Consider the following 10854-nt stretch of genomic DNA (forward strand, 5'->3'; position numbering starts at 1 on the left):
CCTCCCTCTCCAATCTCTGATCCACCTGTCCCCACATCCCCACCCTCCAGCCTCTGACCGTTATCCTTATCCGGAGAGTCTTCCACCTCAGTGTCCCCAGCCCCTCTGTCCCCCCATCAATGTCCCTGCTCTCCTCCCCCACCTCCTGGTGCACCTCCCACAGGGCCTCTGCTCAGCCCCCCTGCCTCTCTGCCTGCTCCCTCTCTCCTTCAGCTACCCACTCAGTCACTCTCCAGATGTGAGCCTCTGTGCTGGAAAGAATGAGACCACATTATGGTGTGCACCGGACAGCCTGGCCCCCACGGCTCACATTGATGATGAGCATCCAGACAGTGGGGTTCAGAACGTTGGATGCCCCTCTTTGACAGGTCAGAACCTGGATGGCACCCTGACACCTCCCTTCCCCGCACTCCTTTTATCCAAATCCTGGGCAACTCCTCTAGTCCATCTCTTTGGAAACATCTTTTTTTTTTTTTAAGATTTTATTTATTTGACAGAGAGACACAGCGAGAGAGGGAACACAAGCAGGGGGAGCGGGAGAGGGAGAAGCAGGCTTCCCGAGGAGCAGGGAGCCCGATGCGGGGCTCCATCCCAGGACCCTGGGATCATGACCTGAGCCGAAGGCAGACGCTCAACGACTGAGCCACCCAGGCGCCCCTGGAAACATCTCTTGAGTGTGTCCCCCTTCTCTACATTTCCACCTCCACCGCCGCCCTAACCTTCTGCATCTTCTCAAATAGGTTTCCTAGGATAGAGACCACAGAGATTGATGGGCCTATGGGATTATGCCTGGCCTGACCTGACCTTGGTCCCCTGCTGTCTCCCTCCCACCCTAGTCTCCCCTGCTCTGTGCCTTAGTCTCGCCACAAGGCTTTCAGTTCCTCCAACATGCAAAGCTTCTTCCTGCCCAACATCTTTGCACAAAGTTCCCTTTGCTTGGAAAGCTCTAGGACCTCTCCTCCCCTGACCCACTTCTGATGCTTTGTTATTTCTACTCGGATCTCGGCTTAAAGGTCACTTTTTCAGGGGGTCTTCCCAGATCTCCCTGTATGAGCAAAGGCAGACTGGTCAGCCCTAACGGGACTCTTCCCATGCTACCAGCTTCGTCACCTCCCCCTTCCCCCGCACACATCAGTCGGTAATTACGATGGCCGGCAAGCTTTTCTCTCTGCCAGCCCTCTACAGTCCCCCTGTGGAGCCACCAGGGTGCAGGGAGGGTCCTGGAGTGAGGAGGCTGTGTCTGGTCCTCCTCGGTGTGCTCAGTGTGGCCCCAAAACAGTTTGAGGTCACATAGAAAAATTATTTTTGCTACAAGTAAGGGATTGGTGATTAAATTAAGATATGATATTGCTGGAGGCCCGGATAGGAGGGGGCTGGGGGACAGAAGTAAAAAGGACAACAGTTTACAAATCACAGCACAGTGCCTCACTTGGCATTCTCCAAACGTCCAGCTTCCTGTAAAACTTGAACAGTTCTGTTTAGTTTATCTGCATCTTGGAATTTTCTAATGCTAACATACTTTCAGACTAAAGACAAGAACTGGTTTGTTGCTGTTGTTGTTTGCTTTTTTCTAATCAGAAACTAGAGCCAGGAGGGATAATCTTCAGATGTTGGGGTTATAGACGAGATACACCAACGAATTTTCCAAAGGTCAGTTGAGTCAGATACTTTTAGCCATGACAACTTTAACTGCTTCCTTCGGGAGGAGACTCACTGAGTCGCAGAAGGACCCCTGGGAGCACGGCTAGGTCCCACATGGTGGGCTCACAAAAGCAGGGCACAGGTCTCATCAGGAGAAGGGGCCACAGCACTCCCCCGGTGCCAGGAGCTGGCTGCCATCCGTGCCCCTAGATCAATCCTGCCCTCACTTCTAGAGCATTTTGGGTTCCCAAAAAGCTTTCACATAGGCCATTTTGCTTACTCCCCATCGCAACTGCTAGAGATAAGGATCATTACCTCTAATGGGTCAGTAAGCAGACCGACCAAAGTGGACGTGGGCCAGCACTCCAACTGTAGTCTGCTGACTCCCGGTCCAGAACTTCTTTTCCTCAGGGCTGCCTTCTGAGGGTTCACCTCCTACTGGGAGGTGGTGGAAATGAGATGACTGCCGTGGTTTCTTTCAACCTCGTGGGTCTGTAACCCCAGGTCATCACAGTAGAGCAGGGAGTCAAAATGTCTAAGATGGGAGTAAGGTTGGAGGAGAATCAAAGAATTACAGATGATTTGACTAAGAATAGCCACAAATAAGACTGGTTCTGGAGTCATTATCAGAAGCCCAGGATCTGAGGGCTTTACCAGAACCCCATTCCCAGTGGGAGGAAGAGATGCTGCTTACCATTGATAATCCTGCTGGCTTCAGGTGGGGCTTTCTGTGCCCCGTGGGCTACGTCACCGTTTGCTGCTTTCCTTAGCTGTCTCCCCACACCTGGCATTACTGTTCAAGTGGCTGGTTTGGGTTACGTTTCTGAAATAAAACTTCCCCGTTGATCTCCATGGTACTTTTGTTTGCTCTTACTGTTTTCATGTGAATCATGCAAGCATATGGCTTTCTGAAATTAAAGGACTCATTTATTTTGCTTGTTTATTTTCTCACCTCTTGCCCGTGGTCTTGCTCAATACTATATCCTCAGTGGCTACAATACTGACTGCAACATTGTAGGTACTCAATAAATACTTATAAAGCAAAAATATTGCTAAGCACATTCTCTAAGTCTGCAAGCATTCTAAGCCCTTTGTAGCAGTGTCTTATTTAACCCTGGTAAAGACCCCAAAAGGTATCTTATGGTTTTGTTCCCTGCTGTCTTCAGCACCTAGAATCATCCCTGGGACAGTTTAGGCACTCAAATATTTTTCAGAAGAATGAAGATAAGTGGTATTAATTCACATTTTATTGCTGGGCAAAACAATTTAAGTACAGAGGTTTTCACTAAGTTTCACCGGCTTGTAAATATTGACTCTAGGACCATAACTCAGGTGTCTTCTTCCCAAATATCATGTTCTTTGCCCTGTACTTTGCACCTTCCCTCATATTACCCCCAGGGAGCCCCTGAATGTGCTGGGGAGGTGTGGTGGGGGACAAAGTCTGGGAAGTAGGTTAGCGTAAGGGAAGCAGGAGCTTCAGCCCTGAAGATACTCAGGAATCCTGCTCTCCTGGGAGAGTCAAACCTAATACAGGAATGTGAATACGGATGTGATCCTAAGAGACACAGAGGCAGAGAATGTGGTCGGGGAGAATGGAAGGGGGAATTGGCACGAAGTGTGTGATTCCACGGTTCAGTGTTCATCGGGGTAACACAGCAACGACCAGCACCCGGAGACAGCGAGAGCTGGGGGAGGTGTGGACACTGCACACAGATGCTCTTGACATGCTCTCCAGGTAAACAAACCGTTGGGCCCTGTGTGCTGCGGTCATCCGGCAGGGTCACAGAACCCACAGATTAGGCTCAGAGAGCCCCACACTGGGTCTGCAAAGGCGTGGTGGATGGTGGATGGACCGCGTACCCCCACAGCACCCCAACCCTGCACGCGTGCACTCCTGGGCACACCGACGCACGTCCACAGCAGCGTCTGCAAGGACCCCGCACTGCAAACGGTTTGGGGCCATCAGCTTGGGAGTACCCATGCTCCTTTAAGGGGTGCCTTCATCTGTTTCTTTAGTTTCTAATGCTCTCCTTTATTATCTTCTTCAGGGGTGCTTCTCCACGGTCTTTGCGAGCCTGCTCTAGACTTTCAGTAGATACATTCTGAAATTAAAGGACTTACTCTCCCCTACGTCTCTTCAGCTCATACTTACTCTTTCCTTCCTTTTATCTCTCTTCGTGGACTTTTGGGTACTTTTGGGGGGCCACCTTCTACCTCACTAACTCAACTCTCTCTGTTCTGCTGTTAACGTTTCCATTGACTTGTTCATACTGGAGACTAGTTGCTAAGTCCTTAAAGATTTATTTGATTTTTTAGAAAACCTTCCTGTTTTTCTCGTACTGTTCTTTTCATGAGGGTTTCTCTCCCCCCTCCCTTTTCTTTAGCTCATTTAATATTTTTGGCATACTTCTTTTATTATCTCTTTTACCTTATTCCGCTATCTGCAATTCTTGGGAGGTGACTTTTCTTATTGTGCCTGCTGACAAGGAACGTGTACTTGTCTTATGTCCTCCTCTCTGTACAAAGTTTCATTGATGTTTTATAATTGTTTCCCTGTGACGGTCGCATCTGACCTAGACCATGGGGGAAATTTATGGAGAACCATTTTTGCATTTGCTTCTGGCAAGTTCCTAGGAATGTCCAGGGCCCCAGACCAGTTTTTATGTAATTCCTCAGTATGTGGCTCACACTCTAGGTGGATAACAAATAACAAGGCTTCAAACCAGTGCTTATCACAGGCCTGGGGGTAATTTCTCTAGCGTGTGTGTGTGTGTGTGTGTGTGTATACATTTTTTTTTTTTCATTGTACCCAAAGCCCTAGCAAGCTTTCTCACCACTTCCTAGGGCCTACAGCAGGGTTTTCTTGGCCCTTTGTCATAGACTTTACACCTGTTAGAGGATCCAGCTTTATGAAGGGGACCTCTTTTGCAAGTTCTACCTCCCGCGATCCCAAGGCCAAGTCTCCTATCCTTGCACAGGACCCTGCAAAGCCAGCTCCCAGCACCTAGGTGTAAGCAGGACCTAAACCCCCGTGAGCTACCACTATCACTCACTCTTACTATTATGGATTCAATGCTTCTCTTTCTTAGAGGCAGGTTTGAGCTTGACTGTATCATCTTTAGGTTAAATTTGTAAGTTTTTAAACTATGTGTTGGGATGGGAGGGCAGTCCCTGTTACCTTACTGTGTTTTAGAAATTGTTCACACTACAGTGTTTGATATTGTTCTAAGCAGCTGGATTGGAGAAGAGCATTTACAATGATGTCCTGTCCTGAAGGAGTCATTCAAAATGGGGAAGGGTCTGAGGTCATCAGAATGAAGAACAGTTTAAGGGACTAGCCAGACTAGCCTGGGTCTGAAGGTCCAACCTTCAGAAATGGGCATTCATTCACTTCCCAGTTGCCTTGGCAGATGGCATTAGGCCCCATGTGTGAAAGTTACTAGAAGACAAAATGTAGCTTAACACAAGAGTGAGACAATTTTATAGCCTCTGGAGTGATTCAGTAAAAGATGGTCTGATTTTGTGTGTGTGTGTGTGTGTGTGTGTGAGCTCTGCCCATAGGGGGCCCCACACTAGACCTGGATGACTATCTGCCAAATATGCTGATAAAGAAATTACTGTATGGAGTGAGGTCTTGCGATCCTATGATTCTCGGACTTGGGGAGCTTTCATTCTTCTTGTCCCCCCACCCCCAGCCCCGTCCTTCCCCCTCTCCTTCCTGCCCGCCCTGCATCCCCATTTCCCCCCCTTTCCTACTTTCTCCTCCCTCTGCTCCCTGCTCTATCTCCTGCCTCCCTTCTGCTCCTGCCCTCATCCTGAAAATGGAAGTTATTTAAACAAGATGGGGTTGATACTGTGACTGCTTTGGCAGAGCTCAGGCCTGACCCTTTGGGGAGTTTCTCTTCCACTCACAGCCCAGACCCATCGTGGGGGATGACAGGTCAACCAAAGTTCAAACCAATGAGGGAAAGGAGCTTAAGGAAGTGAGCCTGCCTTCCATGGTGTAAGGCTTTCACACTAGGGTCTGCCTAGCGGTTACTCGTCCAGGGCTCCACGAAGCTCTAGATGCTTGTTTTTCTCTTTTGGTTCCACAACAGCCTGATAAGGTCGTTACCCAGATTCACAGATGGGAAAACCAGGAAGCTCTAGATGCTTGTTTTTCTCTTTTGGTTCCACAACAGCCTGATAAGGTCGTTACCCAGACTCACAGATGAGAAAACCAGGACGTGGGAAAGCAGGGGGACCTGCCCGAGGTTAACGGTCTTAAGTGTGAACCACATGCCAGATTTCAAAAGCTTCCACATATCAAGTAATGTGACATACCGCATTAATAGTTTTTAAAAGTACTGATGGTGTGCTAAAATGTCCATATTTGGGGTGTACTGGGCTGAATATATTACAATGAATCGTACCTGGGTTTTTTGTTTGTTTGTTTTTACCTGTTTTAACATGACTACCAGGCACGTTTCATTTACGTATGTGGCTTCCATTCTATTTTTATCAGACAAGGCTGTTCTAGACCCAGAATCATTCTAACTTAGGCACGCAGGATGAAGAGCTGTGCAGAGCTGCGCTCGCCCCCCAGACCTGACACACCGAAGTCTCCCTGGCTCCCTTGTGTGCGGCTGCCCATCCCGGGGCTGAGGTGCAGGCACCACCCTGCCCCAGGCCATGCAGCGCCCATTCCGGAAACCCAAGCTGCGGCCATCAGCGCTGCTGGCCGGCCCCCATGCTCCGCATGCCCCCCTCCCCCCGGTCCAGGTTCCGGCAGCCCTGCTCTGTTGTCCGTTCCACCTGCTGTTCTCTAAGAATCCAGGGAGGGAAAAAATACTCACAAAAGATGCTACCTATTTGCTGACCATACAGACACTTTGGTCCTCCGCCATGGCTGTAACTTTTTCGTTTATAATTAAAAATAGTTGCGTATTTTAAGTTCTTATACATGTGCAGATAAAGCTACCGGAAGGGAAATCTCTAAAATGTTCCCAGGGTTTTCTCTGAATAGAGATATAAACAGGGGACTTTTGTTTCAGTTTTATGAGTTTTCTGAAATGTGTACAATATACATACGTTGCTTTGATAATCAAAGGGAGGGAGGAAAACTTCAATTTATAATCAAACAGCCAAGCCTGATAAAGCACAGGAAGCAAAGTCTGTTTCCCGTGCCTACGAAGAGAAGGGAAGAGGGGGTTTTCTGTGAGTTCTGCTAACCCCAAGAACATAAACAAGCTGCTGGCTGATTTTCTAGAACCATCTTCAGGGGGCCCATCTGCAGAGGCCTCCCGGTGGGAGGAGGAGGAGGTAGCCCAGGAGCTTTACGATGGCAACAGATAGATCATCAATAAACAGAGGATTTCCTGGGTAGGTCTGCCTCCAGCAAGGACCAGATGAGGTCACAGAGCCCAGAACATGTGTCCCTTCCTCTTGAAGCACCAGCCACCCCACCCCAGACACATACATGACCAAAGACATGGGGCATTTGAGGAAAAGCAGCAGAGTCCCCAAAGACACCTAAGGACCAACATGGTTTCCTACTCCACCCCCAATGTGCATCCCTTGCCTTGGTGTCCCTCCGGGCAGTCAAGCTGCTTGTGAGCGTATCAGCTCTGGGTGTGTCTGAGTCATCAAGGGCCAGGGTGTCAGGCAGGAGGCAGCACAAGCCATCCGCACTCAGCAGGTGCTTCCTCCATGTCCATGTCCACACCCACATCCCAACAGCATCCCACCGGCTGAGGAATCTAGGGGATGTACCAGAAATGCCAATCACTCCACTCCCCCTCACCCCCACCCCTTAGCCAGGAAAGTGTACGGGAAAGAGGAATCGTATGAAAGACCCTGGTTCTCTCATCTGCTCTATCACTTAGAGCAGTGAGACTCGGGACATGCTGCTTGTTTCACTTGCGGTCAACGTGCCTCTCGTGGGAGGGTCAGCGCCACCTTCCGAAGAGGCAACCTCGCAGAATCCGGGAATGCTCCCTCGGTTCAGGACCAGGTGAAGTGGGCCTCCGAGGCCCTGTTGATCTCTCCCGCAGCTTCCCGCAGCCCTGTCCTAAAATTCCCTCCTAATAATCATTGTGATCAGGAAAAGGACGAAGGCCTAGCTTAGGACAGTCACCCTCCTGATCTACAGCTTTCTCCAAACACACACCTGCTTCCCTCCCCCGACAAGGCTCACTCGTGACAATCTTAATCATGTTTTTGCACCTTCTCGGAGCTCTTCTGCATGTTTCAAATGCGCATGTGGCCCAGGGAAAAATTTCAAGGGGCCTGGAAAGAACCCTCAGGCCTAAAAGAACAGAGGATAAATGAATCCGTTTGCAACAGGAAAAGTTTAGGTTAGACTCTGTAAGACCTCTTTCAAATAAAGCTCAAGAAGTACCATCGCTCCTTTTAAGTAAACTGTTCCCTTCCTGCATCTCCTTCCATCACACAGTTTCTTTTCCCAGCAGCTTGGTTCTCCTGTAGGGTTTACGAATCATCTGGGAAGATTCGGTGTGCAGCCCCAGGGAAGTCCCAGCATGAGGACAACAGAAAGCCTGACTCCCACTGACAAAAAGAGCTGGGGTGATTTCAGGATCCACCTAATCTGATCCTTTCATTTTTTTTTTTAAAGATTGTATTTATTTATTTGAGACAGAATGAGAGAGAGAGAGAGAGCACATGAGAAGGGGGAGGGTCAGAGGGAGAAGCAGGCTCCCTGCCAAGCAGGGAGCCCGATGCGGGACTCGATCCAGGGACTCCAGGATCGTGACCTGAGCCGAAGGCAGTCGCTTAACCAACTGAGCCACCCAGGCGCCCCTGATCCTTTCATTTTTTTAAGTGAAAATGAAATGCATCGAGAACTGTTTCGTGATAAGGTCACATGAGAACACAGCTCCCAAACTGGAGATACGGGCCTCCTCTCAAACCTCTCTTCTTCACAAGGCCATGACTCAATGCTGATCATCCTAGGAAAGTTGCTTGCATTTCAATGTGACAAACAAGAAATGATTCTACCAGGGAAATTCTATCAGGGAAATTTAATCTTCGAGTCATACTGAGGTCACTATTATTACTTTAATAAAAGGAAACTAAGACTAGAAGAAAAACACAGAAGCACTTCTCACAGATCCTGATACCAGATGCAATCATGCACATCCAGCAGGCTCAGCACGCTCCCATGCAGCCAGAGACGGGCAGGCCGGCCTTGATGAGACGACGCGTACAACCACTGATGGGTGACAACAATGGGGAAGGGATGCTCAGAGCTACGGAAGAACGATGGGGAAAAAGGAGCAAAGATGCTTAATGGGACTTAGCAGAGGTGGGCTTCACGCTCCCTCAGCTGTTCCTTCAACAAGTATTTATTAAGCACAGACCACACGCCAGGAGCACAATGGTGACGAGGACATGGTCCACGCCCTCCTGGAGCCGACATTTAGGGAGATAAACGTACATCCAAACCTGCAAATATAATGCAGCAGAAATGCTGAAGCAAGGACAAACAAGTCTGAGGAGAGGCCTGAGGACTGGAGACTCAGGAAAGGCTTCCGAGGGTAGAGAAGACCAGCGTCAAGGTGCATGTGAAGGCGAAAGGCATTATGGACAAATGCCCTTTCTCATCTGCTAATGTCTTATTTACGTACATTTGTGGCCAAGACAAGAGCGCAAAGGAGCTGATCAAAGAAGTGGGAAAGAGAGCCGGCGGTCAAGACAAGCGGAAGCCGTGACCATAAGCACCCGTGCAAGACTCATGGCCACGAGCACAAGGGAGGGGCAGCTTAACCCCGAGAGGGGCAAGGCGGAGGGGCCACACACGGAGGCTGTCAGGGACGGCCATGGCTGACCAGCTTCCTCAGCTCAAACAGAACCGCCGCCAGAGTCCGCTTTCCCTGGTAAACCAGCGAGTGTCCCCAGAGCCTGAGTGATTATCCCGTCCGATGGCCAAAGAGTATTTTCCCTCTTCAGGATCTCCTTTGATGGTTCTGTTGGGTTGCCTTCTCTCCAAAAGACGGCAGGAAAAGGGGCCCCTGGGTGGTTCAGTCCGTTAAGCGTCCGACTCTTGGTTTCAGCTCAGGTCATGATCTCCCTGTGGTGGGATGGAGCCCCGCATGGGGCTCAGCAGGAATCTGCTTGAGGTTCTTTCCCTGCCCCTCCCCCGCTCGCGTGCTTGCACTCTCTCCTCTAAAATAAATAAATAAATATCTTTTTAAAAAAATAGGACCAAGTGTTTTCTGAAAGTGAGGCTGAAATGAGACTTTAGTGTGAGATATGATTAACCCATTCTCTGAAATAGATCTAACAGAATGCCAATCAAATGACACCTTTTGAACTTCTGAAATCTCTTGCTTCCATGGTTTTGAGACAAAAGTAAATTTACCTCAGTTTTCGAAGGTATCACACTCTCAAAAATAAACATACATTTTGTTGTGAACTTCAGAAAAAAAAAAAAGTAATGACCAAGTTAAAGTATGTACTATGAATCAAAATAAAACCACCTTAGGTTTAAGGCGGCAAGGTCATAAATTACACTCAAATTCGGTTGCTCTTGTGGGTTTTAAGCTGGAGATGTACAAAACCAAGTATAAATATTTCAAAGTTTAATCTTCTACCATCTGCTTTTGCTCCACATAACCGACTCTTCATTCCCACTGCTGCCACCTGACCCTAATTAGACACACACTGGGCACGTTGAAAGATCAATGAGAGCAAGGCTGAGCTCGGGACACGCACTACTCACACCTCCATTCTCCCTCTGACACAGACATGTGCGCCCACCACTCCGTTAGGACCTGTATGAACAGCAAAAGGGCAGAGAACGTGGAAACACCTTCAGAGAAAATCAAACTGAGGGCACTGAACATGGTGCCAGAGGCTGAGGACACAAAGATGAGTAAACTTAGGGCTTTTATAAAACTGCAGAGGAGATAGGCTCTGAGTCAGGTGACATACAGCCAACAAGCGACTGAGCTGGAATTCAACCCTGGGCCTGATGGACTCCGAGGCCTGCACTCTGAAATACCATGAAGACAGCCCTTCACGTGACCACCTTCAAAGGACCTACAATCTAATAGGTTAGAGAGGTTTCAAAGCACAGCAGTGTGTTCTGTTTTGATAGAAGGAGTGGACACCGGAGGAAACGGGAGGAAACTTGCCTGTTGTGGGCAGGAGAGGAGAGCTGTTAAAACTTCTTGGAAGACCTGCTCTTCCAGCTCAGTTGTGAAAAAGCAACTT

This window comes from Leptonychotes weddellii, chromosome 6 (genome assembly GCF_054177405.1).
Source record: "Leptonychotes weddellii isolate Sample4059 chromosome 6, ASM5417740v2, whole genome shotgun sequence".
Classification (NCBI taxonomy): Eukaryota; Metazoa; Chordata; class Mammalia; order Carnivora; family Phocidae; genus Leptonychotes; species Leptonychotes weddellii.